General features: G+C 38.5%; 1 protein-coding gene across 1 annotated transcript in view; it reads right to left on the bottom strand.

The window, feature by feature from the left end:
* The window catches only part of RNF217 (ring finger protein 217), a 127,764-nt gene that overhangs the window by 108,782 nt on the left and 1,270 nt on the right, over window positions 1-17,712 (bottom strand). The gene's annotated exons all lie outside the window — the stretch shown is intronic.

Here is a 17,712-nt window from a genome sequence, read left to right on the forward strand (position 1 = left end):
CCAACAACAAACCTGCAAGCCAAGAAAGATGAATGACTTCCCCTCAGAGTTCTTTAATCTTCAAAGAAAACATCTGAGTGAAACAAATGCATTTTCATTCTTCTTACCAGAAACTAAGTAAATAAGTTTCACATACTATAAAGTCATAAACTTTTGACATTTTTTTCTTTACAAATGTATCAATGGTGTACTCAAAGTGACTTAGTAAACAAGTGTTTGCCTATCATATAGAAATTTTGAAAACCTTGAGTAAATATGTAGATAAGACAATTTTAAAATTTTATTTTCAGATTGAATCTAACATAGCATCATATGTAAACTATGAATGATAGTCTATAAGGTGGTGATGGTTATAAGTCATCATGTAAAATACATTATACAAAATGCAATTAAGGAATACTTTTTTGGTGATTGAGGATGGGGTTTCGGCTACAGAAATTTTAAGGTATCAAGCACATTTTTGCTATAGAAAATATCAAAGTTTCTATTACCCTGAGATAAACATTGAAAAAAATATCTTGTATCACCTTATGAACTAGCTTTTGTTTTCCAACAAAATAGGTATTTCTAAGGAAAAAATGTTAAAGTGTTGAGATACAAAATTCAATCCCATTCATATTTAGAGGAAAAACAATGAATGTGTAGTGAGTTGTTTTTGGCAAGGAGATCAATATAGAAGAGAAAAGGGCTAAATTCTTTGCAAAGAACTGAAATGAAGTATTAGAAACTTAACAGATGCTCTAAACATAAAAATATAAAGTCCAATTTTTCTAACTACGTAAATGTTTCTCAAATTATTTTATAAACATTAAAGCACACCTAGATGTTACCTGGTATCTGTGATTGCTCACACTATCTAATTTGAAAACATTTTAAATTTAGTAAACACTACTGGTCCTTCAATTACTTTTATTCAACAGTAAGTGCTATATGGCAAGACAAATGAAAAAACTGTCATGATCCAAATGTATAAGGTTTATATTCTTCTAAATTTTACACAACCCACACATGGAACAAATCTATTTTAAAGATAAATACTTGAGGTCTTCTCATAAATAATTTAAAAAATCACAGTGATATTTTATTACCATCAACTGAAATATTACTTGTTTTACAATCAATAACAGAATATAATTAGAAGAAACACTTCAGGACTTTGAAATAAAGAAATGTAAGTTCATATAGGAGGGAAGGGAGCTCGATTACTCAGCATAAAATCAACAAAGCAAATCTCTGTTGAAGTCATTACTTTATCAGTGTACCCTTACTAAAAACAAAGAAAAGGACAGCTACAATCAAAATAAAACAGCCATTGTATAGTTAAGCCATGACCCCAGGGCCTTTCCCATTAAAGGTAGAGGAAGCAGAACTGACACCAAAAGAGAACACTGTTACAAAAACAAGAATTAGAAGAAATGAATATGTGTAATTAGATAGGAATCAACTGAGTAAGCAAAGGATGGTCCGTTCAAAACAATTTAAAGCCATAAGGACAAAAACTAAATAAAATTACAAAAAAATTCTAACTTTCTCTCAGAACTGAAGCTGGGCCAGTAAGATCCTTGTCGTCTGTGAGAAGGGGAGGCTAAGAGTTTCAATTTGTTTTAAGGAATTATGTAACCAAACTATTGTGCATAAAATGAAGAGAGACTAAAACCAGCAAACTGCAAAAAATTAGGTCGTAGAGGATAGCTCAACTTCTCTGATAAACTGATTCTGACAGGCAGTCACCTGACCAGACACCTGTCCAAAAGATGTTTTCATATTTTTCGGACTGCGATTTTCTACATGGTGTCTCTGGAACCAAATGATTAAAAAACCAAACAAACCAACTCACTGCAGACAGGCAAAATGCGAGAGGAATCAAGTTGAACAGAGGTTAATTCTATACTGCTTGGAAGATCCAGATGGCAGCTAGTCCGAGTATACAATGTGGACTTCCGAACACTAAAGGCTGCAAGGACTGGCAGGACACTCTGCTGGACCAAAGGCAAAGCACACCACACACCTGCTAAAACCCAAAGCCTAATAAGTGATAGCACAGGATGACAGAACCGTTTTCATACTAGGGCAGACCACTGTCATCTCTCCTCTGGACACCCAGTGGCCTCCTAACCCACTTCCCTGCTTCTCTCTCTGCCACCCCACCCCTCAGGCACAGTCCATTCTCCACACCAAAGCCAGACTCTTTTTAAGACACTATCATTTTGCAGCTCTACTAAACCTTCCAGTGATTTCTTATCACAGCTGAAATAAAGTATCAATCCCACAGAGGGGCAACACAGCTGTACACCATCTGGCTCACATCAAGCTCCGTGAGCCATCTCGAATCAACCTCCCTCTGCTCCCTGCTCTAGAAATAAGCACACCTGGGGGCCTGGCTCTGCAGAGGGATGCTTGGACCCACTGCCTGCGGAAATGTGCTTTGCACTGAGGCCTCTGTTCCACTCCCTCCTGTTCACCATTCAGCTCTTTCCTCTCTGCCTGTATCTGCCTTAGTGTCCTGAGCCCTCCTAGCCGTGGTCACCTGCACACACCCTCTATTTCCACCGATGTATTTTTGAGTATGTATGTGTGCTTGCTCACTCCACTTCACACGGAGATCTGCCCCACCCTTCTCTTCTGCTCCTCCCATGCATCGACAACCCCTTTTTAGACAATAGCCAAGTTCCAACTTTTTCTGCTCCCATAAACACAGCTTTCTCTTCCTAGAACCACTAGAGTCAAGAATCAGCATCCACCAATGTCATTATAACTTTTCCATAATCTTTGCCTGAAGAGCTTTCTTTTCACTTTATAAATCTCTCAACTTGCTAAGAGGATGTATCTTAGACTACATTGTCTCACAGCGGTCAGCAGAGTGGGAAACAAATATTCTGTGCTCAGTAAATAGAGAAAGAATGCTCTAGCTCCCCTTCTCCTTGGATTCCCTTAAACCAGCTGAGTATGAGGAGAGAACATTTACAGTGTGATATAGTGAAAGAAAAGAAAGTCTTGACCAGTGGAAAGGATTTCTGTATGTAAAAATCTCCACAACTCACTTATTATTTGTTAGAACATGTGCTTCAATTTGATGGTGAGATTAAGAGTAATTCTTCTATCTTAACTAGTCTTATGATCAGAAGTAGACACTTTATGATATGACTGTGAGGGTTAAGGATACGTTACCAACCCAAATCAGCATGCCACTAGCCAGCTTACAATGAGACTGTCTGCTTGACCTTAGCCTCATTAGCATCCTGAGCAAACCAACAGGGTTGCCATACAGATTATAACAAGCCAAATGAATCCAAAAGTTCCAGTGATTTCTTAAGACATCTTAATCTTAATTTTACTTAACTGACAAATGATACAAAACATCTTACCACCACTAATAACATTATTAATAACTGTGAAAGCACTATGTTAAAATCAGCTTCTTACTTTTAAAAATCTTCATTCAGCATTTAGTGACCCTGGTCTGCCAAGGTCTATGTTCAATTTATTTTGATACATTGTTTTAAAGACTGTATTAACTGAAGAAGCACCCCACACAGAGAAATGCAAGACCCAAAAAACCTTGTTGCCTGTGCTTACTAAATCATTAAATTTATGTCTCGTCTAAGTATTCAAAGATTGCTGATGAAATTCAGCAAATAGATGTACATCTTCCCAAATGTCAATCAACTATTTCTTGCATCTAATCATAAAGTGCTGTTTTTTAAACAAATGGGTCAAAATGCTTTGCAGCAAGCAATCTACAGATTCAATGCAATCTCTGTCAAATTACCATGAAATTTTTCACAGAACTAGAATAACCCCCAAATTTATAAGGAACCATAAAAGACACAGAATTGCCAAAACAATCCTGAGGGAAAAAAGGACAAACAAAGCAGGAGGCATAACTCTCCCAGAAGACAATATCACAAAGCTACAGTAATCAAGATAGTGTAGTACTGGTACAAGAACAGACATACAGATCAATGGTACAGAATAGAGAGCCCAGAAATAAACCCAGAAACCTACAGTTAATTAATCTTCAACAAAGTAGTTAAGAACATAAAATGAGAAAAAAAATCTCTTCGGCAAGTGGTGCTGGGAAAACTGGACAGATGGATGTAAATCAATGACACTAGAACACACCCTCAAACCATCCACAAAAATAAACTCAAAATGGCTTGAAGACTGAAACATAAGCCACAACATCATCAAACTCCTAGAAGAGAACATAGGCAAAACATTTTCTGACATAAACTGTACATATGTTTTCTTAGGTCAGTCTCCCAAGGCAACAGAAATAAGAATAAAAATAAACAAATGGGACCTAATCAAACTTAACAAGATTTTGCACAGCAGAGGAAATCAAAAAGAAAGTGAAAAGACAACCTAAAGAATGGGAGAAAATAGTTGCAAACAATGCAACTTACAACGGCTTAATCTCCAAAATATATAAACAACTCCTACAACTCAACAGCAAAAAAAATAAACCACCTACTCAAAAAATGGGCAGAAGGCCTAAACAGACATTCCTCCAAAGAAGACATACAGATGGCCAGTAGGCACATGAAAAAATGCTCAACATCACTAATTATTAGAGAAATGCAAATCAAAACTACCATGAGACACCCCCTCACACTGGTCAGAATGGCCATAATTAATAAGTCTACAAATAATAAATGCTGGAGAGGTAGAAAAGGGAACCCTTCTACACTGTTGGTGGGAATGTCAAGTGGTACAACCGCTATGGAGAACAAAACAGAGGTTCCTCAGAAAACTACATATAGAACTGCTACATGATCCAGCAATCCCAGTCCTGGGTATATATCTGAACAAAACTACAATTCAAAAAGATACATGCACCCCTATATTGACAGCACTATTCACAATAGCCAAGCCATGGAAGCAACCTAAACATCCATTGACAGAAGAATAGATTAAGAAGATGTGGTACATATACACAATGGAACACTACTCAGCCATAAAAAGAATGAAATAATGCCATTTGCAGCAACATGGATGCAACTAGAGATTCTCATACTAAGTGAGGTAGGTCAGAAAGAGAAAGACAAATACCATATATCCCTTACATGTGGAATTCAAAATATGGCACAAATGATCCTATCTACAAACAGAAACAGACTCACAGAGCTGTGGTTGCCAAGGGGTAGGAGAGAGGGAGTAGAATGGACTGAGAGGTTGGGGTTAGGAGACGCAAAATGTTACATTTAGAATAGATAGGCAATGAGGTCCTACTCTATAGCATAGGGAACTATATCCAATCTTTTGGGATAGACCATGATGGAAGATAATATAAGAAAGGGAATGTGTATATATATATGCGTGTGTGTGTTTGTGTGTATGACTGGGTCACTTTGCTGCACAGCAGAATTTGGCACAACATTGTAAATCAACTATAACTGAAAAAAATCCTCTGAAGCAATTCATTTGGGTAACTTACAAGCATGATTGAAAATTGTTTATAAATTTGAAAGCCTATAATGATCTTTAAAGAGAAAAAAAGTATAGCTAAACAAATAGTATTTTCCAAAAATCCTGAAAACTAAAAAAAGAAAAAATAGAAGCAAACTCTTGTAAAAAGGATTGCTATTGTTTCAAATGTTTTCTTTCCAAGCATTCTTCTAAGTTCTCCCTTATCTTAAGGGTAAAGTCTCAGTAACTCACAAAGACAAACAAACAAAATTACAAAAAATAGGTAAGCCCAAAGGATAGCTATTTTTGGTTGACTCAAACTAAACCTGAAATACATGTATTTACCTGGAAATGACTATACATATATTTCTACAAACCAAGTTCAGCAAATTATCTTTAGTGACACACAAATAAATAACCTTGAATTGTTCTCTCTCTCTAACACACACACACATACACACACACACACACAATTTTAACATAAAGCACCAACATACTGGCCACAGAATATTTCTTTATTTTTAGGAGTCTATTATTTTCAAAGTGTTTCTTTCATAAACAATCTTGAGGAAAAATAGTAACATAAGAAAAAAATCTCTGAAGTTAATGGTAAAACTGGTTAAAAGCAGGATTAAATGATAAAACTCTTAGGGTTGTACCTATCATTTACCACCAAGGGCATCTCTGGCAGAAAAATACTCCCAACCACCATCGAATTAATGAAAGAAATCCATTTTCCCCACCAAAGTCATATGTTTATATAAAAAAGGTGCACTAAGATCTGGCCATATCAATGTTACTTCTGGTTTGATCCAACAGCTCTACTTAGACATAACCTAATGATAAACTAAACTGAAATATTAGGAAAAACAGCATTATCAAATGAAACAAAACACTAATGAAATACTATGGTCATCTGCTTTATTTTACCTGCTATTTTAAATTGTTAAGTAACCACTGGAAAAAGTTACAGTGACTTAACTTGCTGTTTACATCTAAGAGCTTCAGGAACACTGAGTATGGCCAATAATCATGTGAGGAAATAAGGTAAGAATCAACACCACAAAAAGGGAAGTAATTTGCTAGGTAGCCTATAATTAGCCCCTGAATCTTACAGTGGAGAATATTATTGAGGCAAATAGCTTAGGAAGATTTAAAAAGGGATTAGTCACTCACATGAATGAATAAGCACAGAATTGAGTTACCTGAGCCAGAGGAAAAGAAAACGGCACATCATAAAAGCAATACAGCCCCTCTCCTTCAGAGCGCACAGATCCTAAACTAAGAAGGGATTTCTGGGCACAACATATTTGCTTCTGGAAATGTAAGTGGTTGCCTATTTGAGGGGACACTAATCATACAGTAAAGCCACCCAAACTGGAATATCATAAACAACAAAAATCCAACAGTGGGCCAATTTAACAAAGATGAATTAGGGTGGTTAGTTCTAATGTGCCATTAGACATCATAACTTCTGCATAGAATATTCCTGGACTATAAAACTGTTACATCAACTCTTTTTATTCAGAAAGATATTTAAGCTTTTCAAATAATATTTTAGCCATTACTGAAACTAAGGTTGTAATGTAATAGAAAGGAAATGACATTGTATAGATTAATTTTAAAGTGTGTTAATAGGAGTTCCCGTCGTGGCGCAGTGGTTAACGAATCTGACTAGGAACCATGAGGTTGCGGGTTTGGTCCCTGCCCTTGCTCAGTGGGTTAACGATCCTGCGTTGCGGTGAGGCTGTGGTGTAGGTTGCAGACGCTGCTTGGATCCCACGTTGCTGTGGCTCTGGCGTAGGCTAGTGGCTACAGCTCCGATTTGACCCCTAGCCTGGGAACCTCCATATGCCGTGGGAGCGGCCCAAAAAATAGCAAAAAAAATAAAATAAAAAAAATAAAGTGTGTTAATAATCAGAATTAGAAGTTGACCCTAATCTCAGAATATATCAGTTATAACGGAATTATGTAAAATATTTCAAAAGGGAACAACTTTTGTAAAAGCTTTGTTGCAAACTAAGAGAAGCTCTTAATTGTTAACTTATTATTAAGCAATTCAAGATTTATTATTAAATTGTTCATTTAATAAAATGTTTTTATTAAATTATACAAAAAGCCCCCACAACACCAAAGCGTATTAATATAATGACATGAATACGTAATTAAATGATCTGACAAGACACAAAATATTTAAAAAAAAATTAAGATTCAGGCTCAAAAAGCTTTACTACTTGAATTCACAACATTCCTGAATTTTGTCTGAAGTGGTGTGATAGTTGAAAAATATGGCCCCCAATACTTTTATATGGGCACAAAGAAAGTTGGGGTCTAAGTCTCTTCTCCTTGAATCCAGGCAGGCAGGCTGCAACTACTTCACCCAATGGATGCTGAGTGACTTGCTGTACAGCAGAAAACAGACACACTGCAAAGCGGCAATAGTGGAAAAATTAAAAACCATTTAAAAAACAAAAACAAAGTTAAGGCAGAAAAGATCATGCAGCTTCCACGTGGCTCCCTTGAGACTGGTTCTAGGGGAAGCCAGCCTCCATGGAAGAAGTCCGCTGGCCTGGGACTACCAAGCAGTCAAGGTCAAGTATAAGTACTTCGGTAGACAGCCACAGCTGAGAGCCTTGACAATGGCCAGCATCAGCTGCCAGCGAACTAAGCGAGCTGACATCTGAATACAACCACATGAGAATCCTCAAGTGTGAATTGACCAGCTGAGCCCTTCCCAAATTCCTGACCCACATGTCATAATCAAAATAAAATGGTTGTCTTAAGTCCTCGTGTTCTGGAGGAATTTGTTAGGCAGAAGACAGAGTAACTAGAATAGTTTAAATAATTAAGGAAGCTTCTCTGTGATAGATGGGAAGTCAGGATAAAGACTCAGGCCACAGCATGCCGTTGCATTAAAAATTTAAATATATTGTGGCATAAGATATAAAAATTCAGGTTAAAAAACCTACCTTACTTCTTCTACCAACCTAAACATACTATAATTTACTCTCAATCATTCACTCAGTCTTTTAACAAATACTTATTGAGCATCTATTCTATTCTGGGCTCTGTGCTAAGTGTTAGTTGTAAAAGCAGCTCGAGGGGGAGGTAATTAACCAAATATCAAATCAAATCATCACCTAAATATATAATTACAAAAGTGAATAAAAATACAATGGCTGCAGAGTAAGAAGGACTCTAAAAGCATAAAGGGCAGGGCTGATTCAGTCTGGAGACCTAAGCAAGGCTGAGAGCTGAAGGATGAGGAGATATTAACAGAGGGAAAGACGCTATGCCTCTTTAGAGCTGGGGTGATGGAGAAGAGACTGATGGAGAAGAGACTGAAGAGAGAAGGAGAAGCCAAACCTCACCAGCAGTGTAATGGACTGGAATCTGTCTATACAATTGGAAGATCTTGCAGGGTTTTTTGTTTGTTTGTTTTTGTCTTCTGTCTTTTTTTTAGGGCTGCACTCTCGGCATATGGAGGTTCCCAGGATAGGGGTCTAATCAGAGCTGTTGCTGTGGGCTTACACCACAGGCACAGCAAAGGCAGCTCCAAGCCGCATCTGCGACCTACACCACAGCGCATGGCAATGCCAGATCCTTAGCCCACTGAGCGAGGCCAGGGATTGAACCAGCAACCTCACGGTTCCTAGTTGGATTCGTTTCCACTGCACCACGACGGGAACTCCTGTCTTGCAGGTTTTTAGGCAAGATAATGAACGGCTGAGATTTTCATTTTAAAGACAGGCTTGGCTATTTATTCCAACAATTTATATATTGACAACACCAGCCTCTTATTTATTAATTATTTACAGGCTAACTATGTAAGTTCACTACACAAATACCCATTTCATGCCTTCAACATGCCAAGAGCTAAGAAAGCTATGGGAAAAAAAAATGAATAAGGTCCCTACATGCATCAAACTTTACAGTCTAATGGGAGCACAGAGCAGGAAACAGGCAGTTTAAATATAGTAGAGTAAGTAGACTCTTACAGTGAGTCAAAGAAGTTTAACATGGCTACAAGCTTAGGGTACTGGATGAAAAACAAAGTTTAAAGTGGTAAACAGAAGTCCAATCAGCCACATGTAAACCATACTTAGAGTCTATTCTAAAAGCAAGAGGCAGGAGTTCCCTGGTGGCTTAGTGGGTTAAGGAATCGGCATTGTCACTGCTATGGCTCAGGTTGCTGCTGTGGCACAGGTCTGATCTCTGGTTGAGACACTTCAGCATGCTGTGGGCATGGCTAAAAAAATTATAAATTAATTAATTAATTAAATTAAATAAAGGCAAGAAGCAGACACTGAAAGGCAAAGAGGTGGGCGTGCTAAGACCAGTCTTGCTTCTTGTAAGAAAATTCTGGCTGTAGTGTGAAGAATAGGATGGAAATGGTCAGGATCGGGGCACTAGGACCAAGTAGGAAGCTCTGGTTGGAATTCAAAAGAGAACCAGAGGCCTGAGTAAGGGAAATGCCAGTAGAAGTGGAGAAAAGTAGAGGAGAATTATAGAAATAATTTTCGGAGGTAAAATTGTGAGAACTTGATTAATTTGACGTGGGAGGCGAGGGAGAAGAAGAGCTCAATAAGGACTCCTAAGTTTCTGGCCTGGGAGTAAGTGATGAATCCCAGAGAAAGAGCAAAGCTTTAGAGGTGTGAGAAGGAAGAGGAGGAGGGGGACATCTAGTTCTGAGACGTTTACAATGGCTGTGGAACATGCAGGTGGAAATGTCGAGGAGAGACAGCTACATGGTACTGCTGGTGAGATGCATCCAGGCTAGAGATAAAGATTGGAAGTCAAGAGCACAGCGGTGCTACGTCAAACCGTGGAGTGGATGACATGGTCCTACAATAACAACAGTACGAGAAGAGAGCGGGTTTAACATAGGATCATGCAGACACCAACATGAGGATATGGTAATGTAAGAAAAAGCTCAAATGCAAACAAAGGGAATAGCCAAGAGAGTTAGGAAGGAAACAGGAGAGTGTGCTGCCATTAAAACTTAACAGTAAGTCAAACCGTAACTCTTCTAAACTCAATTCCTCTTCATTTTCCTACATGAAGATGAAGGGGACTTTGGCAGAAATCTTTCTCTGGATCTAAATTTGGGCAAGAGACTTCCACTTCCTCAAAACCTGCAATTAAGTCTCTTCTTGGACTGAAAGACTTGTGACTGCGTAAAAGAGAAACTTAAAAGAAAAATAATTATATTTAACCTACAAATAATTATATTGAACCTGTAATAAATGCAAAATAATTATATTTAACCTATAATAAAAGCAAAAATAATTATATTTAACCTATAATAAATGCAAAGACTGTCAAAAAGGCCATGGGTTTTAGAGTCAAATGGACCTGAACTGTAATCTCACCTTTGCCATTTCCTGGCTTTGTGATTTGGGGCAAGTCATTTAATCGCTCTAACCTTGAGTTTCCTCATATAACATTCCACTGCCTACAGTACAGAAATTGAGCGGTTTCCGTTTTCTTGAACCCACTCTAATCAGAAGACCCAGTGCCCATGAAAGCAGCACTGTGCACAGTAACAATCTCTTTGTTGGGAAACACGATGGTCAATTTTAATCCTTATCCTGTTGAAACTATCGGAAATATCAGACAAAAATGATTACTCTTTCCTTTTTAAAACATCATCTTTGGCTCCGGGGTGACCACTCTGCCTTGGTTTTCTTCTTGCCTAACTGCCCTCTCCCTTCTGGACTCCTTCCTGGTTCTTTCATACATCCAAGGCTCTGTATTTGCAAACACTGGGTATTCCTAGGCTCAATCCTCAGCTCTCCTTCCCTGTCTACTATCACACCCCAGGTGACCTCACCTCAGTTTCATGGCCTGAAAAGCCATCTTTGCGTCAAAAACGTTCAAATTTGCATCTTCTGTTCAGATACCTCCTGCTGAACCCCCCATGCCAACTGCCTATCCAATATCCTTTTAGAAATGTCAAAACAGCTTTTCAAACTTAGCATGAACTCCTGACTCTCTTTAAAACCAGTCCTCCTACAGTATGCCTCACCTTACTAAATGGTAAATCCATTCTTCTACTTACTTGGGCTCAAAACCTGAGTCATCCTGGACTCTTTTCCTCTCAGCCCACACCCAATCCTCAGCACATTTTGTCAGCTCTATCGTCACAATATATTCAAAATTCAACCAGTTCAAACTATATCCATGTCCATCACCCTAGTATGAGTCACACCTCCCCTCTGGGTTATTGTCTTAGTCTTCTAACTGATCTTTGTACTTCCACTCTTGACTTTAATAGTACATTCTTCACAGAGAGCTAGAGTGATTAATCTCTCTTAAAGGAAAAGTCATAACGGATTAGCTCAACACTGTCTTATAGCTTCCCATCTCATTCAGAGGCACTCTCTCTGGCCTGATCCCCCTTTCCAGTCAGCTTTCCTCACTCTTCTCATTGTTTTCTTCTTATCTCTCCCCACCCGCTTCCCGTGCTTCAGCCACATGGATCTCTCTGCCATTCCTGGAGCACCCTCAAGGATGCTCCTGTCTCTGGAATGTTACACTTGCTGTTCCCTTAGCTATTTTCCTGGTTTGCTCTCTCACCATCATGAAGATCTTAGCTCAGAAATTACCCTGTAAAACAAACCCTTCCTAACAACTACAACCACTATAAACATATAAAGGAAAAACCTCCTCTCCCATATTTCTTATCATGCTTCCTTCCTTTGTTCCTCTGTCTCTATAGCCCTTATTACCTCCCAATATACTAAATAATTTACTCATCTTATTATCAATCCCTCCCTAGGCCTAATATATAAACTCCATGAAGTGAGGGGCTTTCTCTGTTTCAGTTCTCTGTATCCCCAAAACCTACAACAGGGCCTGGTATGTAAGAAGTATTTAATATGTAAGGAAATTAAAATTAAGTAATAAAATGTATAAAATGCTTTGAATACAGATGTTCAATAAATGGTTGTTTTTATTTGCAGAAACTTAAAAACTCAGGAGTAATTACCCAAAACTGATGGGGGCAAATAGTACTGATGACATTGAAAGACAATTGCTATATTTTAGGAATTATTGTCCTGCAAACATTTAATTTTTATTTTAAGATAGAATCTTATTTGGGACGGTTCACTTTATCATATAAAATCCTTCTGCAAAGTATATCTGAACAAAAACACATTTTTTAAAGGATCATAATTTAAAAATCTGCCACATTGTCATGAACAATCCAAAACAAATTTAGCAAAATTGTTTTCTTTTAAGTAAAGGCAGTAAGTATCTTGAAAGAAGCAAAGTATCTACAATTCTAACAATTACAAAGAGTGCTAAGAAGCAGATTTAATAAGAGTAATGAGTGGATTTATTACTCTTAAATAAACATAATAGGAGGAATAGTAATTTGCTTACTAAAAGGTTAGCTGTTGCTCCAGAACTGGCTTAAAAAAATACTCCCAGAAAGGAAGTAGGAGACGAGACCGATAGCTGTCTGGGAACTTAAAGGAAAGCTTATTTATGCCACCAGATAAAGCTTGGAAGAAATGCTGCCAATAAGGCTCTAAGATGGCTCCCTGGGGCATTTAATACATTCATAGAGTATTTCACAGTTCTTGACATACCCAACTGATGTTTGTTAAAGGTGTAAATGGTACATTAATAAATGAAAAGTTAATTATAAGAAATTATTATTCAGGTATCTGTCTACATCCCCATCACAAACTCTTAATAAAAAGCTGGGAGCTCAAGTTCTAATGTTTCCTTTTTCTGTCTCTCACATGAGGAGTAAGGAAGAGCCTCCAAGTATAAAATCTGAGCTCTCCTCTAGGAGAAAAAGTCACCACACTAAGGATTTCAGCTGACACCTAAGGTAAGTAGTACTAGTGTTATCTGAGATCCTGTAGGCAGTGGAGCACAATGCAGGTTCTCACCATGTGGCGTCAGCATCTCCAGATGCTGAAAGAGACAGGAAGGGAGACACCTAGGCAGCACCTGGACCAAGTCAGCTGGCCTAGAGAATAGCCTTCAGCAGGGGATGGATGCCTCTGCCAATACCAGTGCCAAATAAAATCAGATTTTGAAAAGTAAGAGAAAAAAGAAAAACTATTAAAGAGAAATGAAGAAATTATTAAAAGTGATATCAGGTTCAAATCCCTGGCCTCCTTCAGTGGGTTAAAGGATTGCTGTGAGCTGTGGTGTAGGTTACAGACGCGGCTCCGATCCCACATCGCTGTGGCTGTGTCATAGGCTGGCAGCTGTAGCTCCAATTCCACCCCTAGCCTGGGAACTTCCATATGCCATGGGTATAGCCCTAAAAAGAAAAAAAGAAAGGTAGAAAGGAAGGAAGAAAAGAAGTTTATGAGTCAGTATGGTGTAAAAGCAAATGTACCACAGCTCCAAACACAAAAAAATAACCTTACGTATGCCTGAATTTTCACTTTTCAAATTCATAGAGTGATATAACAGAGTTCAGTCTCATATTATTCTTGACACTTTCAGGACTACCAAAATCACACCTGGCATGACAGGATCTGTAAATTTACCTGTGTGATGACGGTTGTGTGAAACTCCATATCCAACAGGACACTTTCTAAATATATACAGGTTGCTTTAAGGTTTAAAGGAAAAAAGTAGGTTACACTTTTACCCATAAAAGTCTGGATGATTCAGAGTTTAATAATAGGATACAGAAGCTTTCACCCCTGGGTCACTGATTCTAGGGTGACTATGGTGGACAGTCATTTTAGGACATTGCCATCGAGCAGCTGTTTTGTTCACAAACTGTAGAAGAAATGTGTTGCTTGTCTCTATTAATACTCATGTGACAGGTGTATACATTCCAATTCATATGCATCTGCCAATCGAGAACACTTTGAAGCAGAGTGATGAAAGCTGCAACAGCTGTTACCTTTAGAAAGCCCTTAGCATGCCCAATTCTCTCCTTTATGTAAAGTACTAGTATTAATATTTCACGTCATAACAGATTTTACTATCTAAAACCAAAATCATAAAGGAAAGATACCTGTGGGGGATTTTAACATCATTCTATGAAACAAACAAGACAACAACCTCTCCCCCTAGGAAAATGCAGTTAAGGCCAAACTAGTACTCATTATGGCTCAGTGACCTGCTGGAGACTGCAGACATCCCTGGGACCAGAGGCCCTAGCCATGGCCATCCTTGCACATACAGGTCACTGGGAAATGTACTTCTAAAATTTGTGCACCAAAGATGTATGTACACAGGCAATACAAACCATTTAAACTCCCACTATTTCTGACATGGTGTTTCTAGAGCCTCTAAGTCAATCCCTATGTAGTGCCAAAGATGATAGAGTATCAGTTCAATCCTTCACAACGGCAACTGGAAACTGGACGGTACCTATCAGTCTAAAGTCATTCCACTAAGAAAGGTTCTCCACAACCTCAGTCAAAATGATAAATGGAGAAGAATTATGTTTTGAAAAACTAAAACTATTATTTTTAAACCACAGTATAGAGGTATTTAAGTCACCACCTAATCTGTTATGTCTGTACTGAAATAATGAGGACACCTACCCACTGGCCTTTGTCACATATCCAGTCCATGGCACTAATGGAAATAAGACTTATCTGAAAGTCCACACTTCTGTCTTCTAACTTCATACTTTCTTTCAAAGAACTCAGAATCTCCTTTTAGAAGAATATTAATTTAACCAGGCAATATTGCAACTCACATTTACCATGAATTTTCAATGTTTGTATACAATGTTTAATAGGGACTCTGCTTTATTTTTTTAAGTGATAATAAATAATGCACTATTTGGCACAAATCCAAAAGATGATGAAAAAGTCACTAATAACTTTTTATTTCAAATTACATTTTACTTTAAAAGGTTTTAAGAGCCCTACAAGTTCAAGCTTGACAGATTTACTTCTGTCAAAACCAAGAAACCTTATAAAATGAGAAAGAGGATACCCCCTACGCCCTTTAGATCTGGTTCAGTAAGGCAACAGAACAATTCTGCAGTTCGATTTTGTTTTGCTTTTATACCTGGTGTGTCATTACAGATCATGGTCTGTAATTCCATTTCATTGATGAGGAAATTAGGGCACAGAGAGGTTAAGTGACATGGAAACACAGGTCCTTTGGGTAGAAGGGACCTTACACAGATCTGAGTTACAATCACAAGCCTAGTGTTATCCAAGTCTTAAAAAAAATGCCATTTTTTATAAGCTAAAAGTTTGTTTAAAAACTCTTTAATCCTAAGTTTAACAACAAACTCAGCAAACCCTTTTTTTTTTGTCTACTTGAAGTCTTTGTTTTGGGTCTTAAACATCAAGAATCTCAGAGTAGAATTCAGTACTCAAGCACAGCACTCCTCTCCAGCCACAGTATCTGGGAGCAATTTCATCCTCTCTTTGTTGCTCAGCTCTTCATAAACTCAGTAGCTCTTAGCTGAGCATCTGCTATGTGTCAGACTACATTCTAGGCACTAAAGGAATAGTAGGGAACAAATCATGTGAAAACTCATGGACATTATCTGCAGAAGTGAAGACAATAAATAGAAGGAAAGGAGAGAACCCAGTGAGGCTCAACGTCTAAAAGGGTAGTCAGTGAAGGCCACACAGGTGACATCTGCATACAGACCTGAAGGGGAGAAGGAGGAGTAAGCAAGGGAAGAGGGGCCTCCAGGGGGATATTCCAGGCACACTCACAACACATGCAAAGCCCTTAAGTGGAAGCCTGCATGATTCAACTTTTTGTTGTTTATTCATCTTATTTGTTGTTTCCTTATTGAAAGTTCTGTCAAATACTTTAGAAGAAGGTCGGGAACATGCATACAATCATAAATACTGCACACAACTTTCAGATACTAGGTCGCTTCAGAGGAGTTTTTAGTGGCTGTGCACCACAGTGACATTTCACACATCGTCACCCTTACCCTCTCCCCACCCACTCCTTCTCTTCTCCACTGACTCCCTAAAACTAACTTATGGAGGTAAAAAATTTTTTGCTTTGGGGAAAGGTCCCACCTCAAGGAAATCAAACTACAAAGCAGAATATCCCATCCTCAATGTCCTCAATGACTACCTCCCTTGAACCTCTAAATGCCTCTGTATTTGTATCCAGCATCTCTGTCCTACATGGTATTGGTACTCTGTTTACACCTCATTATATGCTACCTTGTATTATTCTTGTGCATACATCCTGTATACACACAAGGTGACTTCCTTGGAGCAGGGCCCATATCCTGGGAATGTCTGTATCCCACTACCAATGGCACCAATGTCTATCTCACTGTTTGACAGTGATGTCATAGAAACTGCCACAATGAGCAGCAGGTTTTCCTCCTGTTTGAAGTTTCTGTTTGTGGGTAAAGCATGAACGAGACATCAGAGTCCCACACAGGCGTTTGGAGAATCTCAACCATCTTGGCTAAGTCACTGTTTGCATAACATTCCGTTCTGTCCAAATTCCCCTTTGCGTTTTCCGTTGGGCACATTATACACTTTCAGTCTAGACACAAGCACGGATTAGCCAGGACACACAGAGAAACCGCATGGCGTGAAATCCTGTTCAGTTCACTCCAGTCAGTGTTATCAGACACTAACATGGGAAAAGATATCAACATGAAACTACCAGACACAGGGGCTGTAAGACACCGTCCATAGACTCCTGCCTGAAAAACGGACACATACGGAACACACATAAGTATTTTGAAAGTATATAAGCAGCAGCCCAGAGAGTGAGGTAAGACTTCACAGAAAAGTTGGCACCTGAACAGCCTGGGTTTTGAAAGATGAATAGGCCCAGGACAATCAGACACCAGATCAAAGGGCATTCCAGATTGTGCAAAACACTGGCAGAAACATAACAGACTGAAAACTGCTGGAAGGAAGCATTCACCACCAGTGAAGGAAAGTCGGCCTGTTACACTCTTAAACTTTCCAAGAAAAAAAACAAGCTTTCAAATAAGGAGCTGAGGAAGAACGTTTCACCAGTGCTTGTTTTGCTAAGCCTCTTAGCCTTACTTTGCTTTGCTCTTTCTGTTTTGTTCCCTCTTAAAGAAATAAAGCCCGCTGAAAAAGTACTTCAACTTCCCTGTGGAAAAAGAAACTGAAAAGTGGACCAGAGCCAGGAATAAATAAATTAAAAACGCTTTTCCTGGACTAACTAAATGGAGCAAAATTTCAAATTCAGGTATCATTCCTTGCAACACTTCTCTCCACCAACTCAACATATGTTTATTTTCTGCCCACTATTTGAGGTTCTGGAATACCAGGCCTCAAAAGCACTCTCATTGCCCTCTTCCTCCTGCAAGGTCTTGCTGGCAATCTAATAAAA

The sequence above is a fragment of the Sus scrofa genome, chromosome 1 (genome assembly GCF_000003025.6).
Source record: "Sus scrofa isolate TJ Tabasco breed Duroc chromosome 1, Sscrofa11.1, whole genome shotgun sequence".
NCBI lineage: Eukaryota > Metazoa > Chordata > Mammalia > Artiodactyla > Suidae > Sus > Sus scrofa.